This window comes from Gallinula chloropus (assembly GCF_964237585.1).
Source record: "Gallinula chloropus genome assembly, chromosome: 3".
Lineage (NCBI taxonomy): Eukaryota > Metazoa > Chordata > Aves > Gruiformes > Rallidae > Gallinula > Gallinula chloropus.
The window spans coordinates 65,155,077-65,166,789 of record NC_140087.1 but is presented as its reverse complement, the minus strand read 5'-3'; positions in this window follow the sequence as shown (position 1 = coordinate 65,166,789).

Below are 11,713 nucleotides of genomic sequence, written 5' to 3'. Positions count from 1 at the left end.
AAGCTTTTACTTCAGCTATTTGGAAAGGATGTATAATTAATTCTATAATACAATGCAGGCTTTTAAGAAACGCTGTGGAAGAGAGATGACTTATATTTGCAGCAATGAGTGGAACAGATGAAGAGACCTGTTGTTTGTCACTGTTGTGGCAGATGCATACATCCTTCGCCTGATGAAGCAATTCCTTACTTGTGTATTGTGCACTAATTGTTTGCCTTTGCTCTGTGTTTAACACAGAGGACGTTGCTCACTCCCCTGGCATTTACAATTAGTGCTAATCACAGGCAGTGTAGGGAGATGTAGGTGGTATCTAAATCAAAAGCCAAAGGGGTGCTGACTTTGTTAAATCTGTAGGTGGGAACATTGCTATTTCCTTCACTGGAAGCTGAGTTTCTCCCTGCCCAGCCTCTCCTGGGAATGAAGGCGTGATCCAAGAGTCGGGAGGGGGCCAATGAGGGGAACTGCAGGACCCCTTTTCTCACCTGGTCTTGATGCCTTGATAAGAGAGCTACAGGAGGCCAAGGGCAGAGGAGAGGCAGTGCTCAGGCTGTGCTTGGGATTAGAAATGTGTTTGCTGGCAGGAAAAGCTTTGGTGATTCATTATCAGAGTCTCCATGGGTCCGAAACAATTTTGCTAGGTGTTTCTCCATCCCTATTCTGCCTTCCTGAAGATAACTGGGTGACAGGCAAAGACTCTTGAGAAAAATAAAAACATGTTAGGAGTGAGAAACAGCATCCAAGCAGCAGCCAGCCAGAGCTGCTGTAGATAAGGGCTTGTGATGATTTCCACCACACTGTTATTTGAGTGTGTATGGTTCAGCCATTAAAATTAGTTCGGGGCTAAAAGCTGATTCTGAGTTGCTCATCTCTAACAGCGAACACACACAAGGTATATTTTCTGTAGCATAGGTCTCCCATTCTTGGCAAAATTTATAGTGAACAGATTTGTCCCCATCTGTTAGCTGCAGGCACAGACTTAAGCATGCAGTTTGCAGGTACGGGGCACGGAGCTACAAAGGAAATTATCCAGGTGTGGACCAGGAGCTTGTTCCTTGTCCTCAAAATGTGCAGGCAGATGTATGGCTGAGTGTATAGAAGCTCCAGAGCTTCTCCATGTATGCCAGTGAGAACAGCACACAAGCACACTGGCGTACTCAGCTGTGACTGCTGGTCCTTCTGGACACGCTGCTGGGCTGAGTTCTGACCTTTGCTGGCCACTGTTTGGCTACGGCACCAGAAGGGTATTTTAATTTATTTTTTTTCAAGGTAATGCAAACCATAAGCTTCAATCCTTTACTTTTTTTTTTAATTTTCTGGAACCTGTGTAGTCGATAATGTGTGCCTTTAAAAGAGTAATGAGACCCCAGTTCCCATCCCTTTCCCCCAGCAGCCCCTGGGCAGTACGGCTGAATTGTGCTACAGGCTGCCTATGAGAGCAGGGAAGTACATCCTCAGTGTTAAAATGGGAAAGGTCCCTTTGGAGTACTTGTTTCTGAAGAGGTCACTCTGTGCTGTAGGAAGTGAAGAAGCAGAGAAGATAAATCTTCCTGAACATGTGTTGTGCCTGTACAGACATGTGGGGATCTGGTAGCCGCTGTTGTCAATGCGTATGTCTACTGCAGTGCCTCTGGAAAGATCTCTTGGAAAAATTGTTCTTCCTTAGTGATTTTCTGTGGTGTTTCTGAAACACTGCACGTGCCTGACTGCTGCTTATTGGTTGGATTTTCCCTGGCTGAGCAGCAAAGCAGAATGGGGCCAGGATGTGGAGGGGACCAGGGATATCATGCACCAGATGAAGGGCATAATGCCCTCTTTGGGAAGGGGAAGAGCCAAAAGGGATCAGGGGAGATGGTGAGAGAGAGTTTTCTCTTGCAGACTGAGTGCAGGGATAGTACTGCTCCTTGCTGAACATTAATCCCATAATGGCCATGGGCTCAGCAGACCCACATCTGTTGCCCCACCTGAAGACCATAATCTACTCACAGCTCCCATGGGGGCTGTGTGACCATGACTTAACGCTCATTAAGAAAGAATCTTCTGCTTCATTATATGATCACTTTTTATTATTACACTCCTTCGATTAAAACTGTGAGTAATTACTCGCACTGTTGACTTTGGCATCTCCTCTTAGATCTCCTGTGATAAGCAGCGACCAGGGGGGTGACTCAGAGCAATGGAGTGATCCGGGGGTGGCATCTAATTTAGGCAGCAATCACCCGTGCCTCATCTGGGTGGTTTGGGTGTCTCATCTGAATGGCATGGCTGCCTAGAAAGGAAGAGGACTAAAATCCTGAATGAAACTCCCGTGACAGGGCTCAGAGCAGACCCATGTGGTACCTGGAGTGACAGTGTTTGCTGTAGTACCGCTGCATCTGACGGGGTAGAAAAAGCCATTATTTACTTTCTAGCTGGCCAGATGGGATTAGTCATATTTGAAAACTCCTTTAATCAGACTAATAGTAAATGCACTCGCTTGCCTAGGAAAAATCCATCTCGTTTTTGAGGAAATCCGCTTGACTTGCCTGATGCAGCAAGAATGACTAGCACAGCTTGGAAATATTTGCACAGTGCTCTGTCCTGCTGTACAGGTGATTGTTTTACTTGACACTGATATCAAAACCTTTCTCTCCTGCTAGGTTACAGCCACTTACACTGGCTTCTGCAGCATTTTAAGGCTGAGTCACCACCTCATAAATAGCATACAAAGTCCTGCAACTTTACTGTACCTTTATTATTACATCACGGTAATTAACGGCCTTATTTTGGAGAAGGAGAAGCAGCGTTCTAGCACACTCATAAAAGCAAAATTAAGCAGGGCTTTAGGAAAAGGAGCAGAATTTGGAAACAATGGTGAAGAACACCCAGGCATTGTTGATGCCATCATCCTGTCTCACTGTGTTGCTGCTGAAGCAGTCTCCACATAGGGCTGAAATTCTGATGTGTGTCCTGGCATGTCCTTACTGATTCGATGTTGGGGCTGATGGACTGGATTCTTCCTTCTGTGTCAGCTTGTCCATCCCTCTTTTATGTCCTAAACAGACTGTTTTTAAGCCACCTGGGATCTCTAAGCCACCACACACCCTCATCCCATCCTATACCCTTTCTGGGTATATTACCATATGAATGGCTTGCAAAGTGCCATGTCCTTTTCACCTCATCTCATGCAGGTGGCACAGAGCACTGGTGAACTTGCTGACAACAGGATAGAAGGTACATTGCTGTGAGCTCACCCTAAACTGTTCTTCGGTGGTGAGGAAGGAGGCCAGCCTGGGGCTTGGTGCTGTTGGTGCCATGTGGGTGGTGTAGGCAGCACTGACTCAGCTGTGGAGGACTGGTCTACCACTGTTTTCATCTGTAGTGACTTTACAGCCAGAGCTGAAAGGATATTCCTTGAATTACAGGGATCACCTGTAAAATGCCACCATGGTGGAGTAATGGAGCATGCTAATGATCATTGCAGCAATGACAGCCAGTCCCACCGTGCGTATCAGTTCAGGAGCTGCTTTGAGAAAGCAAAAGGGGGTGCGAGCTTGCCCATCCAGTTCCCAATTATCTATAGTTTGCTGCTGAACAGAGAAACAAAGGCTCAGGTGACCAAAACCACCAGCAGACACTGAAGTGGAGCTACAGCTGTGCTTGAGAGACTACCATATCCAGAGGAAAACTGTAGCCCAGAACTACAAAAGGAACATCTCACTAAGAGATGTCTTTCTACTATGTTGTACTGGCTGCAGAGTGAACTGCTTCTGAGATGTGGAGGCAGGACCACTGTTTGCTGGCAGGGATCTTACAGCCAGCTCAGGAGCAGCCATGTGGCTGCCTCATGAGAACAGAATACATGTGAAGACTGAAGGAGCTCATTAGAGGTCAGGAGAGGTACAGAGATCAGACTGGAGTAAGAAAAGGGACTGGTCATTTGTTGGCTGCTTGCCAAATTGCTTTCATCAGGTAGCAGGGGGAAAAATGACTACTGGTCCAACCAACAAATTAATCTCTCAAGGAGGTATCTAAGTAGATAGTAGGTGTTGTGATAATCCACAGTGGGTTGGGGAAGCAAACCCATAATGTGTGATCTTCACTGCTGACATCTGTTGTGTGAGTCCCTGCATTGTGGTTTCACAATCCATCAGCTGTGGGATCATCAGCATTGGATACAGAAGTTGTAAGAAATGCCTGGGACATTCATATTAACCCTTAATAAACTTGGTTTTATTTTTTATGCCTCATATATATGAGAAGGGCATGGCGATTTCCTATCAGGAGCAGCCAGCGTAACACAGGCGTGGGTAATCTACCTTCTATTAAGCATTTTGCACAAGATGTGTATTTACAGCCATATATATTTACTTGCCATACCCTCACAAGTGGGCTTCCTCTTCTCCTTTGATTACATCATGCTGTTTTCCTTCTGCCAAGAGTGGTAGAAGTCCCTTAGGAAGTCCTTCAATCCCATGAGTCAACTGAGCAGGATTTGCTTTAAAAATTGTTTCAATTGAAGCACTGATGATACCAATTGGCTGTTTATACTGTCCCCCTGCTCTGTTACCTGAATGACCTGCTCAGCTTTATGTGGTAAGAGCGTAGGCTGTCTGCTCTTTTGTGAGCATGAACCACAGAGACAGGCTCACCCTGTCAGAGCCAAGTCAATCTGTATGTTTCTCCTACCACCTTTAACCCTCAATGTTCTTCCCTTATGTCTTGGTGGGTTTAATATATTCACCCCACAAAGGAAGAGGAGATGTGAACCATGGCAAGAGGACGTGCAGTTCCCCTTAGAGTAATGCCCTTTATAGAGGCTCATCAAGACCAGTGCATCATGCAAAACTAAAAGTGTTGGTGACCTCCCAAGGAAAGAACTTGGCAGCAGCAACCTGCGCGTTGGTATCCTGCATCTCATTGCCTCACCTGCACCACACCTTGGTGCACTGTGGAACCCTGTGAGAGCAGAAGGAAGCAAAGGAGGGGTTTTCTGGTCAGAGGGTGGCTCTGTGGAGGCTAGAGGTGCCTTTGATTCAAACTGTCATAACTTTCCAAGGGAAAGTCTCTTCAGTGAAAGCTGTGTAAACCCACACAGGGCTTGTTGGCTTTTGGTACAATAGACTGGCAAAGAAAGCACCCTCTGTAGCTAAACTGGTTTGTTGTCAGGAGACAGTGTAATTATTGCTCACCGCCTTGGGGAAGTGCAGGAGGAAGGACACAGTGATTCGCAGCACTTTGCTCGTTGGCTAATGAGAAGAAAAATTGGAGCCCATTAAAACGGATTTCACTTTCCCTGTTGCCTCCCTGCCTGTGGCTGCATGGAGGTGACCACATGGTGGGAGGCATGGGATTGGTGCTGAGGAGCCGCTGCTGTACCTGCTCACCTTGCACCAGTGATAAAGCAAGCTGGGACTTGTGCTGTGGTAGTCCTAAGTAGAACAAGGTCAATTGCCTATTCCAGTCAATGTGACAGAAATAGAGTTGATCTCAATAAGATCCCAGCTCTTTCTTCCTGATAACTTCTCAGTTCCAATTTTAGGATTGCTGTAATCAAGCCAAGGAAGAGGCTGTTTATCCCATGGAGGGGAAGTTGCTTGAAGCCCAGGCAGGAGAAGAAATGCTGTTTGAAAATGTACCCCAAGAAATAAGATTCTGGCTCTCAGAGAGGGTCTGTGAGGTTCAGGCGTTGGATCCATCCAGTCATTGGTGTGGCCACACAGAAGGTACAGGGGTCAGAAGAGGACCTGCTCTTCCCTTCTGCTGGTGGCCACACCAAAGGAGGTGTTGGGCTGAACCATCTAGTCTGGCTGAGCAAAAGTGTCCAGGTTTGAGTCTGCACACCCGTTAGACTGTTAAACTGTGGCTCTACACAGAGCCTCCCCTGCCCGCTGCCAAGAAGTACCGATGCTCTTTCCGTTGGAGGTGAAACGTTGCCATCTCTGCCTAATACAGACAGACATGGGGTGGGGTGGAAATGGGCCCTGAATGCTAAGCTAAATGAGCAGCGGTTTACAATACAAAGCCTCTGCTGCAAACACATCAGGATATTCTCTTAGGACAAACATTTGGATTGGTTTTATGGCAGTTCCTTTAGTTTTCTCTGAAATACCTGCAAATGCCAGAGCGCAGCACCGCTGAGAGCTGACATGCTTCACCTTGCCACCTGCCCGCAAGCCTACTTGCACATGTCCTTTGTTCCCTCATCTCCCTTGGGCTGGAGGGAGGGCTGGGATTCCCAGGTCCTTCTCTCTGCTGAAGCAGGCAAGTGGGCTGCATTGTTCACGTCCTGAGAAAGGCTTGGGCCATCTCTGAGCAGCAGACCTGAGCTGATGGGTACCCTGCATGGGTGGTGCTTTGCTGGTAAAGATATTCTGCTCCGTACCACTGGGCACAACCCCAGCAGCTGCTCGCTGCTGCCTCACTGATGTTTTGGTACAAGCATCAGGTACATATTCAAGGACTGGCTTTGTGCAAGGAGATGTAGAGGAAGCAGGATTTGTGCCTTTTCTGCTGGTTCCTGTCCCAGTGGGATGACTTCCCCACACCACATGCATGCGTGCATACGTGGACTGGAGCAGAGCAGGCAGCAAGACAGGAGCAGCAGCCAAAGGTGCCGCAGACACAAAACGCTGGGTTAAAAAGTTGCTCATGAAGCAGGACTGATAGTGCTGGTTATCCGGGCTGCGATTTGTCGCCCAGTAGTCAGGCTGCTAATAGCAGTGAGCGGGGCTGATGGGAGCTCAGGTCTCCTACAGACACGCATCTGCTGCCTAGTGGGGCTTCATCAGGCTTTTTCACACCCCTGACCCTCAGTACCTGGCTGCTGTTTGCAGCTGAGCAGGACCAAAACTGCAGTCCATGTGGAAAGTCTGATGTGGAAGCTTGTTCTGGAAGATGAGAACCTTCCCATGTAAGACAGGAGCTGCCCTTCCCAAAGAGGGGGTATATGGGGGCTGCTGCTGAAGCAGCTACAGCAGCAGTTGAACCAAGTATCTCCGAAGAACTGTTCTGTCACACTTTCAAATGCAGATAAGCTATAAAGGTCATATTCCCATCCTGCTTCCCCTTTTGTTTATGGGGGTGGAGGGAGAAATACACAAGACAGAGTATTGTCACTTTTTGTGGGTCAGGAGGGAGGACCTCATCTACCAGTGAAAGAAAAACCAGGAGGGAGAGCACAGAGAAGGCATGAGCTATCCCTTCTGGAAGGCTGCAGCTGCCCTCCTCAGCATGAGAAGGAAAGGACTTGGTCTCACTCGGCTTTGCAAAGGAGCACACCTACACCATCTCTCAGCTGGGGGCCTGGAAGGACCCTCAAAAGTCCCTGTCCTATTGTGTCAGCTGCGACGTGCCCTTGCCTACCCCGTACGTGTCCATCTGCAGTTCCGAGGCTGCCAGGACAGGATAATCAGATATTTGCCTCTGGGAAGGAGACCTTGTGCCAGCGCAATGAAAGGCAGAGTTTGCTCTTGCTGAGCTGATATGGCGGTTTGCGTCTGATGGAGAGCAGCATTAGGCCCGGCTGGCTGTCAATAGTGCTACAGCCTTCTCGGCTCACAGCTATTGTCAGGGCAGCAACTATCCACACACATATTTTCCGATAGAGCTAATCTGTGTAATTCACCTTGCCTGATCTCTTTTTAAAGCCAGGAGCCTTTATGACCCCAAACTACTGAACAGAGCTATACGAGTGACTCCAAATGGACTTTTTCCAGCTCTCTTGCTTCCTAGCTCTGCTCCCCATGAACAGTGTCTTCCCCTTTGGCTCTCCTAAGAGACAGAGAGTGAGGGATCTCACCAAATCTCTAAGAAAGGGAAGTAAGACCGTGTCTGGCCTGAACACGGTTTATAAATAAAGATGTTCAGAAAGCAGTTCCCTTTTTCTTTGCACACTCTTTCCCTCCCTGGCCCTCATGTCCCCTCCTGTGTGGCACAGATGTGCCACCTGTCCCTTCCTCTTTATGTGCTCCAGGTGTTGGGTCATGCTGGTGGTGTGGGGGCTCCAGGAGCACCCCTGAAGACTTCCTGGGATCAGAGCCTGTTTTGCCCCCTACAGTACTTGTCCCCTGGTGCGGTCAGTGACTGTGTGCTCACCTAAACAGCTGCTGCTTAAACAGGGGAATCATAAAAGGACTGTAAAAAAATAGTAACAGCTGTGTCTGTCCTGCTGAGGTTCCTGGCTAGGCCACAGCCAGAGAAGCTTGGAGAAGCGTAAATACAAATGAGCAAGTTGGACCCAGGCAGGTTTGAAAAACTAGCTGACTTTACTGAGGCAAACTCCTATTTAATCATTCCCCTGCTGCTTTAAAGGTGGCACACAGAGCTGGCTAAGCGGAAGTATGTTTGTTCTGAAGCCCTGGGTAAATGTCCTGCAGAGGAATCAAAATGTCAATCTGTAGCTGCATACGTTTAATGAAATTGCATAAAGGAGGTTGCAAGCACAGATCATCTTCTCACTCGAGCACCATGTCTTAAAGGTGTTGAACCACTTCCCACTCCCCCAGCACACAGCTGTTCCCATGGTTTGACTGCAGAAGGGTCATCATGATGCTCATGGGGCTGCTGGAGGCAAATTCCCCTGGCTTAGCTTGTGCCCTGCTTCAGGTGCTGTTCAACCTAATCCATCTCATCTGCAGCAGCTCGGGCTGCTTGCAGGGGTGTCTCTAGCCCAGATTAGCCTCCAAGCACCAGGAGGGCACAGAGTGATGCTGCTTGCTGCCATGAGTTCCTTGCCTGAATGGTCCCACGGCATGCCCAGGGAAGGGACACCTGGCATCACCCATGGCTTACCAAACCCACTTAGGCTGCAGAAAAACCTAGCATTACATTGCCATAGCTATTTTGTTTTAATTTTTCCCCGGGTCATTTCATAGCAGCTTCTGCAGTGAAGATGAGCCACAAAAAGCAAACAGGAGTAACGAGGATACATCTCGATGCTGGATCTCATTTTGTTGATAAACTCATTTTGTGTGCAGTTTTAAACCCACACCCTTCATTACAAGATGAACTGTTTACCTACCAAGGGGTTATGTTTCTTCTCATACTAGAGGCTCAGTTCAGAGGGAAGTTCATATTTTGTTGAGAAAGGTGAGTTGAAAAGAGTCATCAAAAAAGAAAAAAGGGGTGTCATTTCTTGCAAAAGGCTGACAGAAACTAAATCAAATGGTTTCTCAGCTCTGCCACTGTAATGAACTGACATTCCTAATGAGGACAAAGGAGGGTGCCATGCAGTGTATTCAAACCCATCAAGAATCAAAGTGCTTAAAAACCCTAATGGGCAAACTTAAGTAGTGAACACGTAGAAGTTTTGCTTTTAGCCAGTTCATGTGATGCTTACTGGAATGCGAGATACTGGCTGGCAATTTTAATACCATGAGGGTTTCCCCAGGTTTCCCTATTTTCTGCTCCACCATCTAAGTAAGCTGTTGTGTAGCTTTGGGCAGGTCATTCAACCTCTTGATTCCCATTTCTGCTGGTAAAATGGGGGACTACTTTGCTCTGTTTAAATCTCAATCTCAGGAGGGACCTTCACTGTCTTTACATAGACCTTTGCAGAATAACTTGCTTGTTATTCTGCTCCTAAACCCGAAATGATCCTACCACCCGGAGGGTGCACATTGACAGCAGCGGACACAGGAGTGCCCGGCCCTGCTGTCGTACAGGAGGTATGTGTGTTGTGCTCAGGGCAGAGGGATGTACCATCTCGTACATCAGGTCACATCCTGTCCTCACACATCATTTTGGAGGAGACACGAATATTAGGGGGGGAACAGGGCATCAGACCTTCCTCTCTGCTCAGACACAAGGGCAGGTGCTGTACATGGCTGTGTCAGTGAAGGTAATTACTCTTTTTTTTTCAATCCCAAACAAGAGGAAAGCTCCCTGACTGTAGAGCAGAAGGTAAGAATGGTTGGTGTGTAAAGAATCTTTATATAACAAGGAATTCTTTAGTTTGAGAGCACCTAAGGGTTGTCTGTGTCATTGGTGGGAATTTTGATGGCTTCGTTTCCACATCTGTTCAATATTCAGCATGTGTTTTTAGCAATCTTTACCCTTTCTGTGAGGTTGGAGGGGTTTGATTTGATTTGACGCAATTAGTATACTGCGAGAGCTGGTGAGGATTTGCCTCAGTTCTGACATGATTTCACTTTGTCTTCCTGTGGTTCTCTACAAATATGCATCTACAAGTCCACTGTGATGGCAAAGGTGTTTGCTGGAAAGGAATGTCAGGATCTTGTGCGCTGCTACTGCTGGAAGTGTGAATTTAACTGAAATCTGCCAGCTTGCATAGTAAGAATTCTTGTGTGTTTTTTTCAGAAAATAGAAGTTTCATTGTTAGGGGATAGATAAGTGGTGTCTCTTATGGGTGTTGAATTACAGAAAGCAATTGCATTTAGAAAGCTGCTCATTGAACATGCTTAGAAAAAAAATAAATCACAGTGGATTGTGGTTTCTGAGAGCAGGAAAAAGGCCAGTGTTATGTCATAGGCTAATAAAACATATTAAGGATGAAGTCAGTAAGAGTTCTGTAGGAAATCCTCTGAAACCAGGGACGAATAACCACTTACAGTTAACATTCTTAGAAAAAAATATAAAGACAAATATGAGACAAAATTACATTTGGTCTTCCTTTGTATTGTAAGAAAACTTGGCAGAGGCCGAGTATCCTTCAGGAGGGAGCAGTGCTTGCTGCTCTGCACGGCTCTTCTGCGGCGTGAGCTCCTCCATAAAGAAGTCACAAAACATTTCCTTGGCACACTTTGTTAGCACGGAGAAATTTGGTCAGAAAGTAAAAGGTAGCTAGATCAATGCTTCCAAGTGTTTTCTAGGAAGTGTTTGCTTTAGAACGCGTCTAGCTTTGGGAGGATGCCCAAACATAGAAACACAGTTTCCAGCTCCCCTGGTTGGAAGGATCATTTCAGGCAGTGAATCGAGCCCAAGCCCACAGAGAGCTCCATCCCCAAGCTTGAGCATGGCTTGAATGGGCGGTTTTGAGGAAAGCATGAGCTAATCCTCCTCACTATGGTGAGCCTGGCGCCAACCACAGCAAGGCTACGGACAAAGAGGACTAGCATAACAAAGCTACAGTGGTGTCTCACGCTGACACTGGACCGTGTTTGTGGAGAGACTCTGAGACCAGTGCATTTCTCCATTCATCTCTTCCTGTCTGATTGTAGAGGGTAGCTGCTAACACAGCAATCACGCACCAGTATTAGAAGCCCGAATTGCCTTTACACTGGTTATCATGGTGACTAACATTTTATAAGCCCTCAGAAAGTAATAGCTTTAGACTGCACTTTTTCCTGGTGTGAGGATGAAGGCGCTGCGTGAGTGACTTGCTCAAAGTCTTTGCCCACAGGTTTGCTCTCAGTGGGACCAGATTGCTGGAGGTGAAGCTGTTGCATGCAAGAGCATTCCCCTGGTTCTGCTTTCCTCTCCGGTGCGTGGGAGAACTGGTGCCCTACTGTGGTATCGTGGGGCTGGAAACCAAAAGCCTGAGTTTGTGCTGAGTGAGTCACTGTCCTGTGAGGACCATTTAGGGGAGTTATTTCAGGGATGACTGTGAGGGTAACGACTCAACTTATGGTTTAAGTCTGAACTACTCATGAAAAAAATCAAGTATCCCATGCTTCTGAAATCCCGTTACCTGTTTAATGCTGAATGCTGATATTACTGCATTTGACACTGGTTTTAGTAACATTACCAGTTGGATTGGTAGTTCAATTGGAAAATC